Source organism: Vitis riparia, chromosome 9, assembly GCF_004353265.1.
Source record: "Vitis riparia cultivar Riparia Gloire de Montpellier isolate 1030 chromosome 9, EGFV_Vit.rip_1.0, whole genome shotgun sequence".
Lineage (NCBI taxonomy): Eukaryota > Viridiplantae > Streptophyta > Magnoliopsida > Vitales > Vitaceae > Vitis > Vitis riparia.
Genome location: NC_048439.1, coordinates 4,657,604 through 4,679,297, shown reverse-complemented (window position 1 = coordinate 4,679,297; position 21,694 = coordinate 4,657,604). Strand labels below are relative to the sequence as shown.

The following is a 21,694-nucleotide window of genomic DNA, read 5'->3' as shown; positions in this document are numbered from 1 at the left end:
GAGAGCTCTTAGCCACATGGATAGTTCAATGTGCTCATTAGCGTTTGACATTAAGATGTGGATCATGCATCCAAGGCATTTTAGAATGATGTACTCCTCCCATTCAAACTACAGTTTGAAACCAAACTTTTCCTTGGAATGATAGATAGGGTACTTTATGTGGAATCTAATGTAGATCTAACTTTCTATTCACTCATGAGATCCGGGTGATCCTATAAGACCACCATGGTTTTATTATTATTTAATGCAATGTTTCCATTTAATGGTAGTGTTTGGTTTGCTACACCTCTATCCAGGCTTAAATGTCTCTCATCCTTCTAAGGTTGCATAAGCAAATGATCCTTACCTAACCATAGTTTCTTTAGTGCATACTATGATAACAGATGGCTCATGCGTTTAGTTCCTAAAGCGAAGTCAATTGTAAGGATTGTGTTAGTAGATTTGTAACCAAAGATTGTGAGATTTACTACTTGCATAAATGCTCTAGTAAATCTTAGTTGTCTTTTCAATACTCAAGCTCATATAAAGAAGATAAAGGAGAAAAAGAAAAGTTGAGAGATCCACTATTGCAAATATGCTTAAGTGTGAGTATTAAAATAGTTTTTTTTTTATGCTTAAGTTAGTATAGAGAAGATGAAGAAGATGAACGAAGTTAAGAGCAGGATGTAAGAGATAAAACAAAAGAAATAGAATTTTATTTAGCGATTTATACCTCCAAGAAATACTTACTATTAGGATTGATCCCTTAAAAGTCAAACATAATGTAACAAAGTTAGACTTCATTATCCCTAAGATATCTTTTTTATGTATTAACATTGATTTGAACATTCAACCTATATTACTTACATTATACATGACTCAGGTATATTATGAGTTGTATAAGGAATACAAATCATGGGTTCCTTACAAGATAATGAGTTGTCCATAGTCACTTAATGGATTTGGGTAATCTAGTAGAGACTATAATGTATTACTTCTTAATTGAAATGATGACTTATTTTGACTATTAGTATGAGTTTCCCATGGTGAGTGCACTGAGTATATGGTTACACATTGGATAAGACTTATGATGAATCATGATGTAAGGTTATCAATTGTCGTAATTCACCCAATTACTATACTACATAAACTCTCAACCTTAAAGAGGATATTAAGTATGTCTTAAAGCTAATAGAAGGTTTTGACCTATGGGTGATACCCTAAGGTAATCACATATCCCTATATACTATTGATGAAAGTTGGTGACAACATGTATTTTCAATTGAGGCACCATGATATCTCATTGGTTTGAGATAGTGTGTCTCATTGGATAATCCAAAGGGCATGTGATCTAAAAGACTATGACCATAACATTTTCTTTAGTAGAAATTTGACAAATGCTCTTTGGAGTTAGAGTATATCAATTGATCATAAAATAAATGAGATCTATAATTGAAGGATTGGAGAGGTAATCTTGATAGGTGATAGTATTATCTTGTCAGATTATGTAAACTAGTTCATGGGAACTTTGCACGTAGTGGATAATAAGTCATGAACCCGAACTTTGTCTCATTGTTATTTACATAGAGTACTGAAGTGCAAATGATTCTCTATAATGAGATGTTGAATCAATATTAGAATTGGATTTTGAGAGAGCTAGTACTCTTATGGGTTCCAATGGTTCTTACTTGAACTCATATACTTTGATGACATGGTTTATAAAAATTAGATTGACTCTAGATTCACTTTTTGTGCATGAGGATGTTTTGGTAATTATGTAAGGTTGCACAAGGGTTAGTGAACAAAGTCTTTGGATTGGACTAATTGATTAATTAGATGATCCTATGAGGTTAATTTAAAAATTATGATTTGTTTTTTGCTAGATTAAGTGACTCAAGTCCTTGGTGAACTTAGATCACTTAAGTCTAGTTAAGGAATCCTATAAATACGTCCTTAAGAGTTAAGGTTTTCATCACTTTTTGAGTGAGTCATCTTCCATCTCCAGAGAAAGAGAGAATCATAGCTTCCTTCCTTTCAAAGACTCATCATTTGGAATGCCAAGATAGAGTTAAAGTCATTAGATGAAAGATCTTAAGTTTACAAGGCTTCCGACTACTGCGAAACCATTTTTCATCGAAAGAAATTGATTTGGGAATGTTCAAATCACGGGTAAAGTTTTTACTAAAAATATTCAAATTAATAAGAGTATTTTACTTTTGTTGTTTGGTTAGGTAAAAGAAATGGAAGCAATTTTTTTTTCTAATTTTGTGATCTTATTTTAATTATAAGAAAAATGCTAACTTTAGTGAAATAGATTTTTTATGAAAATAATAAATAATCACATTATTTATTAAAAATTTGTTACTTACTAAACCATTGCATAATACAACAAATTAACCACAAAAAAAAAAAAAACATCATGTGGAATCAATAACCTATAAAATGAAGGTGGTCATTAGAACATTTTATGACTTGATCATTTGTGATGCTTTTATTTCGTGTACTCTTGTAAATACGGGTGTTTCTTTACAATATTTTTTTATCAGCATTTAAATATAGGTAAAAGAATGTTTTTGATAATGTTTTTAGTAACATGTTTAGTAGAAAAAAATTACTATAAAAATTAATTGAATGTTTAATTTTTATTAAAAAATATTTTAAAATATTTCCAACTCTTTTAAAATCACTTGTAAATAAACTCTTAAACTATGTTTGGTTTTTAGAAAATTTGAGGAAAAATGCGAATGAAAGAAAATAGAAAGGAAAAATAAAAAAAAGAAAACGTGAAGGAAAATAAAAAATAAATTTAAATTTAATAAATTATTTTTATACGTTTCTTCAAATTCATTTTGTTTATTTCTCTTTATTATAAAGAGATTAAATAATTTAAAAATATATAAATTTTAAATTAATTATAATTATAATTGATTTTTTTATGTGAAACCAAAAAAAAAAAAAAAATCATTTTTTAATATATATCTATTTTAATATTTTATGGAACCAAATATAACTTTAATAAAAAAACTAAGAATCGGGAACCAAATATAACTTTAATAAAGGGCTCTTACTTAGTAAAGTAAGAGCCCTTTTGAAGCAATTTGTGTTTCTTATGGTTATACCGGTCGTGGACAAATGAAGCTAAGCAACCACTACCTTTTTCCAACCACCAACGCCATTTCTTGGTTAGTTCTGAAGCTTTACTGTTGATTCAAGACTTGATTCTTGCCTTTTTAAAATTTGAGGTGGAGATATTTAACTTATTTGTGGTTATTTAAATATTCTTCACACTCCTATAATGGATTCAAATTGGAAAATTTTCCATGTCAAATAAAATTATTTTAAATAGGAATGTTTAACAATGCTCTAAAAATTAAATTTTATTTTTTAAAAATAAAATTTATATATAAAATATATTTATACTAGTGTTAACCAATGAAATTTGAAACTTTTGGAGGTTTAATATATTTACACAAAATCTCTAGGGGTATAAATGAAATTAACACTAAAAATTATTTTTAAAAAGAAAATGACATTTATTAAGAAAATTGCTAAGATATTAAATTAGTTTTTTCAAATTTTTTATCTTGATCATTAAATATATGTGATGGAATTTAGAGGGTAACCATAGAACAAACAAATGAAAAGTTAAAAATGAGTAAATCATAAGGTTTAAAGGTGCGCATATGATACTATTTGATTGATAATGCATTTTTTATATCTATTGAGAAAGAATCCCTATAAGTGATTTCAGCTTCATATAGGTGAGTTGCAGCTTGTAATCCTAACTAAGGACGTGTTTTTGGAGTTAGTTGACCCTCGCGGAATGCGATCCTTTGTTTCGATCATTGTAACACGTGTGTCACCCAGGGCATAAGGGGCATGATGACTTGATATCATCTTCACTTTCCTCCTGCCCTTTTATTAATTTTTTATTTATTAAGAGGAATAAAAATTTCTTCAAATTATTATTATTATTATTATTTTTTAGTTTAAGTACGAAATCATCAAGAATGTATGTTAAGAATAGGATGGTGGGTAACACTCTCTCCTTGTCCTTTGTTTGTTGTCTTTTCCTTTTCCACGTAAAGTCATAAATAATGATTATTTTGAAACCACCTTGACTAAACTAATATAAGTTATTAAAAAAATTTAGGTCAACACCACTAAAATTTGGAAGACATTTCCAATTCAACCAAGAAATTCCAAAATATTAAGATGGCAATTATTTTAGAAATCATCAATCTACTTTTATTTTCAAGTCGGTCCAATCCGCATTGTAATTTCAAGCTGACCTATGAATCTAAAAAGCACACAAATTATAAATAGAGCATTAGATATGATTCTAAAGATCATTCCTCAGAGCTGCCTTTAAGCACACCCCCAAAACATAGGGATATTGAAAAAAAGGAGATATCAAATAGGTTGCTATAAGAGAACCAAGAAAATGTTACCTATAAGTGGCTCCATCCCATACGTGAACTTTCCCATCCTCGGAGCCTGTAATGATTAGGGAAAGTTCAGAGTGATGAACACACATTGCAGAAACATTGTCATGTGTGGTCTTCTAGTGTTTGGACACAACTTTTGGCTTGATAGTCCCACAACTGTTTTCAGCGGATTTATCTACGACTCAACCAATATTTGTATATACGTATGATCCTCATATAGCTATGAAAATGTATAGAGTTTCAGACCTTAGCAGTGTGATCATCTGAACCCGAGATTAGGTATGGTTTAGAGCCACTCATGAACCCATCCAGTGTAAAGTCTGGAGCAGGGAAGCTGTGAGATTCCAAATCTGAAAACAGGCAATATTGCCTTTACTGTGACCCAAAAAGAGTAAAGAAATAACCAAACGACAAATGAGAATTGATTCAGACTTTTATGGTTCCATCAAGAGATGCACTTGCCAAAGTGTTGGTGTCTTTGGGACTAAAGGCTATGTCCCTCAAAGGTTTGAGTACACTCCCAACCTTTCTCCCAATCCCAAAGCTTTATGAGCATGTCATTAGAAGCTGACAGAACATATGGAAGGGTAGGATGAACTACAACACTCCTAATGAAATCGGTATGTGCCTCAAATTCTACAACCTTCTCCATTGAATGGTAGTTGAAACGCGGGTAAACTTGTCATCAGCCCCAGTAACAACCCATTGTTTGTATGCCATCAACTTTGCAGACCTAACTGCGAACACATATTCAAGTATCTTAGGTTATGTTTGGTTCCCGGAAAATACTAAGGAAAGAAAAAAAATACAAAGGAAAATGATTTTTTCATGTTTGGTTGTCATATGAAAAATATCAAAGAAAATCAAATATAATTAAAATTAATTAAAAGCTTATATATTTTTAAATTATTTAATCTTTATATTAATGAGTTAAAATAAATAAAATGAGTTTGAAGTAATAAAAAAAATAATTTATCAACTTTTAATCTATTTTTTTATTTTCCTTCATTTTTTCTTTCCTTCTACTTTTCCTTTGTATTTTCTTTCCCTTACATTTTCCTTCAAATTTTCTGGGAACCAAACATAGCCTTAAGGAATAGCGGAAGTATGTAACAGTGTACCTGGTGATTCGGTGACCTTTTTCGACTTTACAAGTTCCTGGAACAGCAACCAAGAGTAAGCACTAAATGCATAAAAATATTCCTATCAATGAAGTAAGGACTCACTTCTATTAGGAACTGAGCAATCATCTAATGGGACTGAAGCTCAATTCGATTTCATAATGAAATTATTTAGTTATTCCAACTGAATTCTAGGATGGGAAAAACCATTATGATCACTATGGTGAAAACTGTAATGACCAGGGCTTTTTGGGCCACGTTGAAAATTCTAATTTGAAAAGTAATAAAAAAAAAATGTTTGGAGAATAAGCGTTAATTTTGGATTTGTGAAATTCGAATTATTTTGTTGGTCAATTAGACGAGTTGAAAATTTTGTGTCACGTCAGTCTTATGGTAGAAAATTTCTTAAGATTTTAGAAATTGAAAATTTTTGGAAAAGAAAAACAAAAATGAAAATGAAAAGTAAATTAATTAAAATTAATTAGAATTAATTAAGTAAAAATTAAATTAAATTGTTTAATAATAAAATTGAGAAAATTAAAATTTTGGATTGGTATTTAATAAATTATTTTGTGTGTTGTTAAAAAACAAATTGAAGTGAATTGGAAATGAAATGAAAAACAAAGCAAAAGGGAATAAAAAAAAGGGAATTAGTTCAATGGGCTTTTGGATATTGGCCGTGGGCTTGTGGTGACTGGTGGTTAAAATAAAGAGAAAAAAAGGAAAGGAAAATGAATTAAAAAAGTTTATTTTGGGAAGACTTTGAATGGGGAGTGTATTTAGGTGCAGACGTGTATCATTCGGTGAAAGCCCGAGAACGACAATGCATTGTATGACTGTGTGTCACGCGTTCATTTGCATTTCATATAATTGTTGTATATTGTGGGATTGTGTATAATATTAGAGATTAAATTATGTGACTTGATCAATATTATTGAGATGTTTCTTTTGTGTTATTTGGAACTTAGTAATCCTTATTAATCCATTGGATGTTAGGCATCTTACTGAGCAATGTGAAATGTTCACCCCTTCATTTTTACATCTTTTTAGATGCAGATATTACTTATCGGATCCACAGGTGGGGCAGAAAAGACTTCAGGATGCCCCTGGAGCGACCTAGTGGAACGTGTTGTATTTATTGTGTTTGTGGTTTTGGGACTTGTTTTAGTAAACAGTGAACTATGAATTTGTAATGAGACCCTATTTTGATTAAGTTGTTTAACTGCGAACTTTTATTTTTGGACTATAATAATAATTATTAAATTTTGTTGCTTTTGAGTATTGTTTGGTATATTGTTGGTTGGGGAGAACTCTAGTGTGATGTATGTGTAAAAAAAAAATAAAATAAAATTTCAAAGTGTTTTGGTTGACTGCCAGCGTGGTGTAGGAGGAACCCTTAGGATCAAACCTTTGACTTGGGGGTCATGGGCCAAATTTTGGGTCGTCCGGAATTTGGATCGTGACAAAAACCTACCAAAATAAAGTAGGTTTTTGGTTCCTGAGGATGTAGATCCACAGATTTTACTCTTTCTGATTGTTGAAAGTTGTTCTTTCTGGCCAAACAAACAGTTACCCTCAGCATGTTACTCAAATAGATTCACAAATTCAAAGAAATGCAGACTGAATCTATGTCTTAAAAGAATTTGAAGTACATAAAATACAGATTTGTCCAATACAGTGGCCTGTGGTACAGCGAAATATGAACAAAAAAAAAAGGTTGGGCTTGGGCTTTCCTCCACTGATGGAAAAAACAAGTAAGGGTGGAAAGCAGCAAAACTGAAGGGCTCGAATGGTAGAAGAGAGAACTACAGAGGTTTTGTGAGTTTATGGCACGCATTTCCATTTCTTTAAATTTGATTTGTAGTAAAGAAAATGAACTTGTCTCAATCTATGAACCCATATCCACTTGATGAGACTCTTCTCTTAGTTCTTTATGCCGTCTCCCAATAGCCTGAGTCCGTCCATTAGTCTGAGATGGAGGAACTGAGGGTGGAGATGAAGTTTCAATTATATTGTTGTGCTTTGGCCCATGTGGGAGGAGGGACAGTTCCAGGAAAGTAAGAAAATATGGGACCAAGACCTTGAATGCATGTACACGGTTTTTAGTATTGAAGTTTCAACTTTGAACAAGTCAAAAGGGCTTGTTTGGCTTTTCCCATGGGATTAGAAATCTAAAAGGGGAAAAGGAGTAAGGGGAAGAAACCAAGAAGGCCGTATTCTACCATTTGTCGTTTGGTGCTTGGATGGAAAAACGACGTCGTTTTTCCATTCTAAATCTAGTTGAGGAGTTCAACTTCATCAAGTCAACATAGACTGAATAGAAAAAAGAGTAAGGTAAACTGGCCAGAGGAAATTGGTTCACATGTAAAATTAGGAAGACTATGTCCATTATGATTTCTTAAGAAAAAATTGATCCAATAGACATGATTAGTTTATGTTTCAATCAAATTTGACTACATTTCTAGTGATGGAAAAATTGGATCATATTATAGGAAAAATATGCGACAATTTCAATAAATAATTACAGAAGAATAACATAAGATATCTCACAACCTACAAATAAATCCCTTTTCAAAACCTAAAATAAATCTTAAAACTTTTTTTTAAATATGGGAAATAATAAAATAAAAATAGTTAAAAAAAAAAGAAATAACATGGGACGAGAATAATTTTAGAAACCATAAAACTGAGAAAGTGGCTAATGAGAGAATAAAAATTAACATAATTAGTTGACAGATAAATCAAGATCGAAGACATCAAACTTATATGAAAAAAAAGAAATTAATCAAAGATGAGAATAACCTATTATCTTTCTCCAAAAAACTAATCATTCTTCTTCAATATTCAATGGTTTAAGATTTGATCATTTAACTTGCAAAGAGAAATTTACTTAATACATAAAGTTCATATAAATAGAACTACCTAGAGTTTTACATTAAAAAATAATAATTGAGGTTATATTGACATAATTTTAAAATACTATCAATGTAGCTCTTCAATAATAATAAGAGTTCATGTATAGAGTTTTATATTCAAAAAAATATTTAGGGTTATGTTGATGCTATTTTAACATACTATCAATGTAGTTCTTCTCTTCTATCAATGGTATCCTAGATTTTTTATGTTGACTCAATTTTACTTCATGTCAACGTTGATTCCATTAAGAGTTTTTTTTTCTTGTAATGTTTTTCCTCAATTCAACCTAAGATATTATAATTACTTCGTATGTAGACATGAAGTCCTTATTGTATTTCATAAAATTGTGAGACTAAATAGACAAATAACCCTTATGGAGTCAAGCAAACTTTCATACCAGAGTTAGGGATAAACTTTGATACCATTTAATTCGATCTGAAATGAAATTGTTAATTGAAAAGTTTTGAATTTTTTTAGCATATTTAAATTTCAATAATTATTTATTTATTTACTTATTTTTATGAAAAAAACTGTTATATTTTATCTCTTTATTTGTAATTATATTTAAAATTTTGATCTATGAAATTTTATCAATATTCCTTATTAGACTCAAAGCTTATTCCCTTTTATCGATATTTTTCATGTACTCTTAGCCGAATGGGCCAAATTTGCATCCTAAGTTGGAGACGGAAGAAGAGAGTGTAGATGAATAATTTTAAATATTCTTTTGTATTGAAAAAAAAAAAAGTACAAGTAAAGAAAAGGTAAAAGGATAAAGGCGTGAAATAGAATCCCATCTTTGCATTTGGAATGAGTTTGACTTTTCATCAACCTAAAATATAAGTATTGTTTAGGACCTATCATCATACCGAGCTTGACAAAGCATGCTTGGATTTTGAACAATCACATGAAATGAAGTCGAAACAAAAACAACAACAACAACAACAATAATAAAATGACATTAATAAATCAAGTTTCCAACAATATTGGAAGCATGTATGGTTATTTTCATTGTGCCTTTTTTGTTGCACAGACAACATAAGTTTAGATTTGGGCTTGCTTGCTGCATGTCTTGGAGCATAGATCCACGCAATCATCCAATTTATCTGTCCCTGTAGCATTATCGATACTATAAGAAACTTATGACATGTAGAATGTTTGATTATATTTCCATACATTAGCATATGATTTTTCATTATTGATGTTTGATTTTGTGAGAAATAACATTTAATTTATTAGATGTTTGCATACACTTTTTGTTTTCTCTTTTTAAAAACAAATTTAAGAACTTTTTGAGACTTGCTTAAAAACATATGAGCCTGTTTGAGAAGATCTTTGGAGATAATTATCAAAAAGCAATTTTTGACAACACTTTTTGTTAATAGAAAACACTTCAAAAACTATTTTTTACATAAAATCATTAAGCATGTTTTCGAATCTAAAAAATAGTTTTTTGTTTTTAAGAATAGTTTTTGATTCTTAAAAAATGGTTCCTAAACACGCTCTATGGCTTTTAAACATTGTCAAAAAAAATTGAGGTAAATTTTTTTTTTTACTACCACAACTTTAATTCTTAATGGTACAAGCTAAGTTGATATTTTCTTATATAAACTTTATTATATTTTATATTAAAATTACTAATATTTCTTATTTTAAAAAATAGAAAACAAAGAGTGTATCAAACACAGGCACTATTTTATGCATGAAAAAAATGGTGCAGTTTTCCGAAACCCTTCTTTGAATTCCTATGGTGTATAAACAAGAGGTTAATGGTAGAGTGTTCATACCAGAGCCAAATTTATTGCAGTTGTAGCTTGTGCAACCCAGAGTACAATGAAAGTGGGCAAGGGAGAAAGAATGTTGACAATTTTTGGAACATCCACGGAGACACAGAGAAGAAAATGGAGTATCCTTGCACCTAGCAAAGCATTTTGCAGTGCAATTATCCGATGCCTCTGCTGCTCCTGCAATAATCATCAGGATCATAGCCATTGCCACAAATCTCCTACCACCATTTTGGCTCAGAGCTGCCATTTTCCTTTTTTTTTTTTTTTTTTTGAAAATTTATTGTATGCAATTTGATGAAGGCCTTGATTTATAGGCTATGGACAGTTGAAACAAAGCCTTGAATCCTTGATTTATTGGTTTAAATGGTTGAAACAAACCCATGCATCCTCCGCTAGTAGATTCCACACAGTTGAAACTAACTCTTGAATTACCAATTGGATCTAAATAAGGATATTCATGCTTGAATCTCAAAAAAATGAGAGGAAAAAAAAAAAAAAAAGAAGAAAATAAAAAGTGGATTAGCAAATAAAAATTTTCTACAACTCTTTTTATTGGGATTTATCGGTTTTTTTAATTAAAAAATAAATAAAGAAAACCAAGTTTCAAAGTTTATAAATTTTTTCCTTTTGGTAAAGATAGAGATACTTGTATGTTATAAGCGATTCCATTCCATATGTATGTGTACATAGTGGTTATTGTTTTATTTTCCTCTCCAATATGGTCAAAATAAAATCAATTTCTACAATATTAAGATTGACCATAAAAGGGGTACTTCTCAGCAATACATTCAATTTCAAGAATGATAATACTAAATTGAAAGAAAAAAGTTTTATATCAACAATAAGTTCATAATTTCATGGTTTATGAGAAATGAAAGTATATTAAATTATTTTTTTCTTAAATTATTGATCTATCCCAATAATATTAAGGATAGAAGTGTTAGCAAATGAAACAAAACATCATTCTTGATTATAGAATCATAAAAAAGAAAGAAGATGAACAACCAATTTTTTTAAAAGTTTAAACTTGTAGGACTTAGGTTTACCACAATGTATGCCATGTACTTTAACATCTTCTCTTATATATAGCCTCCTTTATGTTTATACTTGAGCTTAATAAGTTCGGAAAATAAAGTTATTTCTTTTAAGTTTAATATATAATTAACATATCCCATGGAAAAAATGATATAAAAAAGATAATGAATAATATATCTCATCATCTATTCTATCCTAAATATAAGAAAATATGGATTATAGATATAGAGTCTTGCATCTTTCTATATCTACCTAAAATTCCCATTTTTACTCGGAATCCCTCTTGGATTATACGATTTTTTCGGGAATTAAAACTCTTTCTTTATTAAATTTTAATTCAAATTTGAATACCAATTCAAATTTTAGTAATAAAATGGACATTATAAGATAAAATAAGAAAAGAAGTATAATAAAAGAAGAATAATAAAGTGGATTATCATACATATATTATATGTAAAAAGATGAATAAGTGAATTTATTTAATACTATATTCCTTGCACTTATTCTATATTTATACTTACTTGGATATACTTTGTATAATTCTATAAGAATTCTATACTTATTATTATAAAATATCTTTATAACAATAACAAATATTAAATCGAGGTACCTATTCTATGATGATTCTTAACTTATCCTCTATTTTGATGCCTTTAGTGGACCTAGTATTTCTGGCAATTGCAATGACTTCATTATTTCTTCATGTTCAAAAAATCAAGATTTTTTAGATCCGATGGAACCACATCTCATCCATTCTTTTTTTTTTCAAGCCTTAGACTTGGATTATAACACAGATATCTATTTAGTGGAATATGGAATAACAAGTAAAAATGAGGGGAATAACTTATTATATCTTATTACCAACCAAACCCACTGCCAATCAAATATGAAATAAAATATGTAATTCCACTTTTATTCATCTCATGCTATATCAGACCAATCAAAACATAGCTTTGTTGAACTTGATGCAATGCGTTTAACTATGAGAAAAGACAAATGACAAAGTTAAGAAAAATGTGACAACGAATGGAAGCACACCCATAGAAGAACCACGAAGCATTCACTGATTTTTCCTCCACATTATTGAAAGCAGTCAAGAAATATTAGATACATCCCATAGCTTTCTTATTCTACATTTATAGCCATATAACTAATACATGCTTTGGTTTCAGTTTGTAGATATGGGACTTCTAAGGAGAGGGATTCCCGCTGCATTTCTTGGAGCATGAATCCATACACTCAACCAGTTTATCAACACCTGCCACATTGCCAATACTATTAGAAACTTGCAATACGGAGAAACTCTTATTAGTATAGTAAATTGGGGTCCTTATATTTCAATATGGATGATTGATCTTCCTGAAAACTAAGCGGTATTCCCCTAAAAAAAGGGTTAGTTTTTCACAATGCTTCTTCAAATTAGTTCACACACACATGAGGATATACAGTGAGAGAGAGAGAGATCATATACCAGAGCCAAGGTTGGTACACTTTGACTTTGTGCAGCCAAGAGTACAGCCAAAGTGGGCATCAGAGAAAGAAGGTTTGCATTTTTTCAAACAATTCTGGAGACAAACTTTACGGAAGAGACTATCTCTGCATTGTCTCGCACATATTGCACCGCAATCTGTGTCAGCCCGTGCGACTGCTGCTGCAAGCAAGATAAGCGTTATAACCATTACTGCAAGTCTTCTAGCACCATTTTCACCCATAGCTGCCATTCTTCCTAAAGATTTTTGCTATATGAATGTAGGGAGATGTTGGTAGAGAGTGAGTGTTTTAAAGTGAAAAAGAAGAAAAATGTCAATCCCATTTTGGAAAAAGAGGATACTTTTAGTAGGTATATATATTAATTCACTTTCCTTAACCTCATTGGACAAGAAAGAGCATAGTGGAGAGATAAGGGTTCATTTCGTTGGACCTTTGAGGTTTACTATAAATACAGTAAATCACCGGTAGATTTTAAATTTTGTCAATTAACACTATTTTATATATAAATTTTATTTTTTAAAGAATAAAATTTAGTTTTTAAAGAATGGTTAAATATTCTTATCTAAAAGATTTTTACTTAAAACCTCTCTAAAAAAAATTTATAAATCAAATAAACTTATAGAGACGTCAATTAACAAAATTTAAAATCAATGATGGTTGGGTGTATTTACGCCAAACCCAAGGATGTCTTAATAAAATCAACCCATATAGTAAAGCATTATAATTACAAACCTAATAAAATTTAAGAATTACTAAAGAAAAGTGAGGGAGATGAAATAAAATATGGTACCATGAAATGGTTTATTGAAAGAAATATTGAAATAATTTAGGGGAAGAAAGAAAGAAAATATCTTTGTAATAAAAATGGTTTATTGAAAAGAAATATTGACATGACAATTTATAAGCCAAAGGTTCTACAAGAAGCTCTCCTGCACATTTACTTAATGGATCATTTGAATAATTCTTAATTTTATGGATCCCATGCCTTACTTTTATTATATATATAAATCACCTTATTAGTTCGTTTCATTATTTTTTCATCCATTGATTTATATTATGTTACTGGATTTAAGCTTTTAATGATTCATGATTCTAAGGATTCTAAGAGTTCACATGAAGAGAAAGAGACTCCGATACTAAGAGTTCATGCATAGAGTTGTATATTAAAAAATAATAATTGGGATTATATCAACATTATTTTAAAATACTATCAATGTAACTCTCCAATAATAAGAGTTCGGAAGTAGAGTTTTATATTAAAAAGATATTTAGGGTTATGTTGATACTATTTTAAATTACTATCAATGTAACTCTTTTCTATTGTCAACATTGTCCTAAATTTTTATGTTGACTTAATTTCACTCCGTGTCAACATTGATACCATAAAGAATTTTTTTTTTTTTTTTTATAGCGTGTTTTCATTATCTGATGGGAGATATCATAATCACTCTTTATACAGACACGATATTCTCATCATATTCCATAAGATTGTAGGACCACATAAGCAGACAACCCTTGTGGGGCTAAACAAATTCCACCACTAAAGTTAGGGATTAACTTTGATACCATTTGATTTCATTTGATATGAAATTGTTATTAACATAAATATGAAAATTGTTGATTAAAAAGTTTTGAGTGTTTTAACATATTTAAACTTCAATGATTATTTGTTTATTTATTTATGAAAAAGACTATAAAATTGTATCTTTCTACTTGTAATTATATTTAAAAATTTTGATCCATGAAATTGTATCAATATTTCTTATTGGGTTTTGAGTTCATTCTTTTTGTTGATATTTTTCATGTACTCTCATTTCATATGAGAAGTGATGGCTAGCATGAAAATTATTTTATGTTTGGATTTTTGGTTTAGACTTTTATTTTGACACGTGGTTTGAATGTTATAAATTGATGACTATTTGAATGGTTTAAATAAAGTGGTTGATGTGTTAAAGTTGAGTTTTGAGGAATATAATATGTTTTACTTTGAAGATGAATTTGGTAATTAGTGACTTTTTAGTTACAAAATGATTTTTGAGTCATTTGTCTTTTAAGTCTTCGGGCTTGAGATGTGAAATGACCATCTTATCCTTAGAGTGGGTTTTAGGACATGGTAAAGTGGTATCTTATATCGGATAAGGGAAATTTTTTTTTGACGCTATATATATTCCTATTAACCTTATAATTAAACACGTTTTAAAATTGTGAGAGTCTGTTGGGCTTAGAGTAAATAATATCTATATAGTTGAGAGTGAGTCATTACAAATGGAATCAAAGTTAATCCATGACTCTAATATTGAAGTTTGTTTGACTCTATAAGGGGTATTTGTTTGTTTGACCCCATGATCCTATAAAATAGGATGGGGACGTGTTTGTGTGGGACATGATAGAAGAATTGTGATATTCTACATCGGATTGAAGAAAAAGTTTCTAACGTTATATATGGATAAGTTTTTCTTAATCTTGTAAACATATTTTAAAGTTGTAAAAACTGTTTTAAAACAGATAATATTTACTTAGTTGGAAGTGAGTCATTACATAAATATGACATAATATATCTCCATGGATATGATATATTCGAATATCATATTCCATGAAAATGATATTTTAGAATATGCATATCTTATTTAATGATATATGTTATTCAAAATATTCTATCATATCTTATATATTTAGCCAACTAAACATAGCTAAAAAGGTTTTTTTTTTTAACATGATAGTTATCTAAAGGAGAGACGTGTACAAATTCTCATGGGAGTTTAAGATGATCACACAATTACCCATATGGATGTATGGATTACTAATAGGATAGATTAATATAATTATTAACTTTACTTTATAAATATAAGGGTATCTAAATTAATGAAGTTCATCGAAAGTTGACTTATTTTCTCTTCTAATTTTTCTTATCTTTATTTTCTTTTAATCTTTATAGGCATCATCTTATGTTTAATATTCATATGCTAATGGGTCACATCGATCAAGGCTGCCTGTTAGGCAACACACCTCTTCAGTTGGCTTTGGGAAGCGTTTCCAGGCGACTTGTCCCTTGGAATACCTAGGTTTTTGTATCCCTATAAATAGAGGGACTCCACACTTTTTGGGTCACTTTTTAGCCTTTTCCCACTTTGGAGTATCACTGTCTGCGTTGTACCTCTACTGTCGTTGTGTTTGCCATTAGTTGTTGCTTTTCGCTTTCCTCGTCCGCCGTTGTGTTTGCCATCGGTCACTGTTCTTCGCTTCTCTTGTCTCCATCTTTAGACTTGGTAGATTTATTCCCCGATAGCGGGTGTCCATTCCTGACTCCGGTAAGTTTTCCATCGTTCACTCTTTCTTCTATAATGCTTACTGTTCTTGCTTGGGCCGTGTCGACAGTTGTTTGGTTAGAGAGAAAACTGACACCTTGACGTCAAGATTTAGGGTTTTCTCCATGTTTTCGCTTCTTTTAGATGCTTTGCTTGAGAGATGATGGATGTGTAGAGGGTTGGATTTAGGGCTTTTTAGTTTCCTATTTCATTCCTATGTTGTCAAGGCATTTGCATTTTTGTCGTCGATTCATGTGTTTTGTGATCGTCGCGCTGGGGCGATGAAAGTGATTCTTCCTCTGTCATTGGCTTCATTGGCTAAGAGACTTGCATTGTAAGTTTTAGTAGCCAAATTTGTCTAGTTTCGGGCTTTTGGTTCGTCTAGGCTCCTTTTTGTATCGCTGAGGCAATGATGAACGACAGATGGGCCGGGTGATTAGTTTTGATAATTGCTTTGTCCAGTGTAGGTTTCCACATGGCCCAGATCCAGTTAGCATAATGGCAAAAGGAAGAGTTGTTTCTACCAGCGAAAAGCCTTAGCAAAGTGAATGGAAAAACACTAGAGCCAAACGCCTCAAATCGGAGTGTCCAGTTGGTGTCCTATCTAAATGGGAATTCTAGGCTCATTTTCATATTCTGGACAATATCTTGATCCAACCAACAGATGGCGAGGCTCTATCCTTTGCTGACTTTCCCAGCAACATGATGTATTTTACTAAGGACCAATTCGCTCTTGGGTTCCGTCTACTTATCCCTTTTCTCTTCAAGCAGTTTCTTCATTTCACACAAATCCCTCTAGGTTTTCTTCATCTGAACGTTGTTCGGGTGTTGATAAGGTGTAATGTGCTGGACATGTTCTTCCAACTAGATCTCTTTTTGCTGGAAGTCTTGTTTGTTTATACCATCAAGATGAGCCAGAAGGAAAGGTTCAACTTGTTTGCCCATATTCCTTCCATCCAACTGGTGACCGGTTTCTCCACAACGTTCATTGGAGATTCCGAGTAGGATACGTTTTTATCACTTTCTTTGTATCTTGCAGTTATTTCTTCCTTACTGTAAATTTACTACTGATCTCTTTGTTTGTGTAATACAGGCAAGGAGAGGCGAAGACACCTTATAGAGTGGATGGAAAAGGCTTCCTTCACTCGGCTCAACAAGTTGTTCGAGATAGACGCGAGCAAACGAGCTTAAAAGGTTTTTTTATCAGATAAGAACTTGCTAGCGATTATTGATAATCCCAAGCCGTTCATCATCCCTGTATTTCCTCATTTAGCTCCCCCGTCTTTGGTGCCTGGTGAACACTTTGTGCTGAAGGATTTGCCATTCTATAAGATTGCTCTTTGGCATATTCTGAGGCACATCAGACCCATTTAGAAGAGCAAGAGAGAAAATGTCAAGAGGGGACATTAAGGCAAGTTCCGACTGCAGGTCGTCTGTCCTCCAGTTTCGCTATCCGTCCTCCTACTCAAAAGAGGAAGGAACCTACTGCTCATCCTATTCGGAGGGCGAGGACTTCGCCTCCTACATCCCCGTCTTCTTCATGAGCTTCATCATTTTCATCATCTTTATCTTCTTCATCTTCTAGCGACAAACCAGAAGCAGGGGTTGACCGAGTAGTGCCCCCTATTATTTGTGAGGTGGAAGAAGAAGAAGATGAGGATATGACTTCCAACTTGAGGGCTGAATTTCATGAAAGATCTTTCGCTTGTTCTAGTACCTTCTGTTATTGTTGCGACTGTCATTCTTGAGTCAGATGAGAAACTTCCCTCCGCTGATGATATTGCTTATCATGAGATGAGAAAACCCTTCGTCGTCCTGGAGAACCTCAGCGAAGAATCGTTCGAGTGCATGACTTCTTCTCCTCCCCATCTGAAGTCAACATATGTCCTTAATTCGGATGAGATATCTAAGCTTCTGAAGTGAATCAATTTCTTCACCGAAAGAGAGCTCCTAGTACAAAATATGGGGGTGCTCTTTCCGGTTACTTAGTGGATCCCAATCGAGATAGACGACAATCCCAATAGACACTTCACGACATGGCTTCCTATGGTACTCTGACACTGCTATTGGCCACATTCTCCATATACAAGACTGCACGACTTTTGAAATAACATAAGTGGTAAGTCGTCTTCCATTTTCCCCACTTATTTTGCCTTAGTCTCTCGTTTTACAACGGTTTCTCTACTACCCCCTAGGTGATAGTCGGAATTCGAAACCTTATGCGACAATACACTCATTTTTTCCACTGGTTGGAAGCAGTTGAGACCATGAGGGCATATGTTACTCATAACATGGGCGAGAATGAGGATTTCCTCGCTAGCTTGGAGACCACAAAGAGCAAGGCCGCTGCTGCTCGGAAGCTTACTAAAGAAGGAGCCGGTATGCTAAAGAAGGTCGAGGAAGAGAAAGAAGCAGTTTAGGCTAAAGCTCGTTGGTTAGCTGAAGAGAAAGAAGTTATGGCTTCCGATAAGAAGGCTGAAGAAGAGGTTGTCCGACTGAGGCAGGAGCTACAGGATCTCTGGGCGGGGTTTTCCGCTCAAAAGGAAGACTTAGAGGCAAACTACCAAAAGCAGGTGGATGACATGTTCTTCAACGACTATCAATGTTGTATGAAGAAGCATGACATCGCCTAAGATGGTCCTAGCTTCTCTTCCGATGACGAGGACAAGTTTCAAGGCGGCCCTACCCAGGGAGGATGACATGTTTCAAGAGGCAATCTCTCTGGCGAGCGGGCTTGATTTTTTTGTATTTATTTATTTTAGCCGATTGTGGCCTAGACTGCTAAATCTATAAATACAATGGATGTTTTTTTTATTAATTTGAATATACTTGCTTTAGCTGTTTGTCTCTTATATATAATTTTTGTAAGCAAACTTTATTGATAGTACTACTTTAAATTGGCTACATTCCATGGGCAGAGCAGGGGTACGCCATCTAGCATTTGAAGATGGATGGTATGCCCCTAAGTCTCCAGTCTTAGTTACAACAAGAGATTGATGGTAGAGTGTTCATACCAAAGCCAAATTTATTGCAATTGTAGCCTGTGCAACCCAGAGTACAATGAAAGCGAGCAAAGGAGAAAGAATGTTGACAATTTTTAGAACATCCATAGAGACACACAATAGAAAATGGAGTATCCTTACACCTAGCAAAGCATTTTGTAGTGCAAGTATATGATGCCTCTACTACTCCTACAATGATCATCAACATCATAGCCATTGCCACGAATCTCCTACCACCATTTTGGCCCATAGCTGCCATTTTCCTTTTTTTTTTTTTTTTTTTGCTGAAATTTTATTGTATGCAAGATACAGGCTTTGAGTTATAGGTTATGGACAGTTGAAACAAAGCCTTGAATCCTTGATTTATTGGTTTAAATAGTTGAAACAAACCCATGAATCCTCCACTATTAGATTCCACATAGTTGAAACCAACTCTTAAGTTACCAATTAGATTTAAATAAGGATCTTTATGCTTGAGTGGTTTGTTTTATCTCATGGTGGAAAAATAGTTTTGAGTTCTAAATTTTTGTTATAGAATGAAGTTCCATTTATATTTTTTGTTTTGAATATAAAAAATATGGGAGGAAAAAAAAGGCACCAAAAGAAAAAAAAAAAGGGCTTCGTTGATGATTAATGTTGACAAGAGAAATTGCGTCAAAATAAAAAATATAGGACAATGTTGACACTAAATGAGAGCTGCATTTATGGTATTTTAAAATACTATCAACATAACCCTAAATATATTTTTTCAAAAATAAAAAGCTATATCCACAAACTCTTATTATTGGAGAGTTATATTGATAGTTTTTGTAAATTAGTGTCAACATAACCCTAATTATTAATTTTTAAAATAAAACTCTACCATGAACTCTTAGTTTTAAAGCCTCTTTCTCTATTTGTAAACTCTCCATCTCAGGTCAATTTCTCTTTATTCTTAATCTCAAACCCTAAAAAACATCTTATTTTCTTCTCTCACAATATTTATGCATTGCAAGTTAGTTGATCAAACCCTAAATCATTGAAGTTGAAGAAAAAATACAACTTTTTGGAGGAATAAAAAAGGTTATTCTCATCTTTAGATAATTTATTTTTCTCATATATGTTTCATGTGCTTTATTTTTCAACTAATTTTCTTGCTTTTTTTTTTTCTCTCAATAATCACTTTCCCCATTTTATAATTTCAACAAAAAAAAATTAGTTGAAAAATAAACCAAAATAGAGGACATGAAACATATATGAGAAAAATAAATCAATTGAAGATAAGAATAATCTGTTTTATTCCTCTAAAAGTTGTATTTCTTCTTCAACTTTAATGATTTAGGGATATTTTTAAAACACATAAAAACAAATTAAGAACATTTTAGGTTCTTAAATATACTTTTGTTTTATAAAACATCATAAAACAATTTTCAGATACGAATTTAAAAATTATTTTTTAGAACTGTTTTTGAAAACTTTTCCTAAACCAAACCTTAGTAACTCCAAAACAATTTCGTTTTGATTGTTAAGCTAAAATTTTCAATATTCAAACCTTTGACAAAAATAGATATACAAAATAACCTCATTTTGATTGAAAAAAAACTAAAAGGAAGTCATTTTGATTGTGGAAAAATAAAGGATTCAGAACGACATCGTTTTACTAATAAATGCTTTCTTCCCAGTCTGTGCATATGGGACTTCTAAGGAGAGGGATTCCTGCTGCATTTCTTGGAGCATGAGTCCACGCACCCAACCAGTTTATCAACATCTGCCACACTGCCAATATAGGGAGAAACTCTTATTAGCATAGTAAATTGGGGTCCATATAATTCAATATGGATGATTGATCTTTCTGAAAACTAAGCGGTGTTCGCCTAAAAAAAGGATAAGTTTTTCACAATGCTTCTTCAAATTAGTTCACACACACGAGGATATATAGTGAGTGAGAGAGAGAGAGAGATCACATACCAGAGCCAAGATGGGCGCACTTTGAATTTGTGCAGCCAAAAGTACAGCCGATGCCAAAGAGGGCAACAGAGAAAGAATGTTTGCATTTTTTGAAACAACCCTGGAGACAAGTAGTGGGGAAGAGACTATGACTGCATTGTCTCGCACATTTGCTACTGCAATCTGTATCAGCCTGTGCGACTGCTGCTTCAAGCAAGATAAGCGTTATAACCATTACTGCAAGTTTTCTTGCACCGGTTTCACTCATAGCTGTCCTTCTTCCTAAAAACATTTAGGTTGAGAGATGTTGGTACTTGGTAGAGTGTATGCGAGTTTTTGAAGTGAAAAGGAAGAAAAATATCAATCTCACCTTGAAAAGGAATGGACGTATGGGTGTATATATTAATCCACTTTCTTTACTTTTTGAGTTTGTGGAGAGGTGTGGGGAGCCTTACGTGCCTTGGAAACCCAAGATATAGCAAGATCCACTATTTATTGCATTGGATCCACTCATGATGCGTCACTTAGTTGTAATTGTGGATAAAGATCATAACTTGAAATATGGATAAATCGTTATTAGATTTTATAGATATATATTGGATTTTATAGATATATTTAGATTCTATAAATATATTGAAATTATTAAATAATATTAACAAAATATTTATAGATATTGTAATAAAA

General features: G+C 31.8%; 1 long non-coding RNA gene across 1 annotated transcript; it reads right to left on the bottom strand.

The window, feature by feature from the left end:
* Positions 1 to 20,747: 20,747 nt before the first annotated feature.
* Positions 20,748 to 21,465, bottom strand: LOC117921564. Its single transcript, XR_004652381.1, has 3 exons — positions 21,381 to 21,465; positions 21,032 to 21,292; positions 20,748 to 20,839 (listed from the first exon to the last, which is right to left on the bottom strand). It is a non-coding gene; the product is annotated as an uncharacterized LOC117921564 (long non-coding RNA).
* Between the last annotated feature and the right edge of the window lie 229 nt (positions 21,466 to 21,694).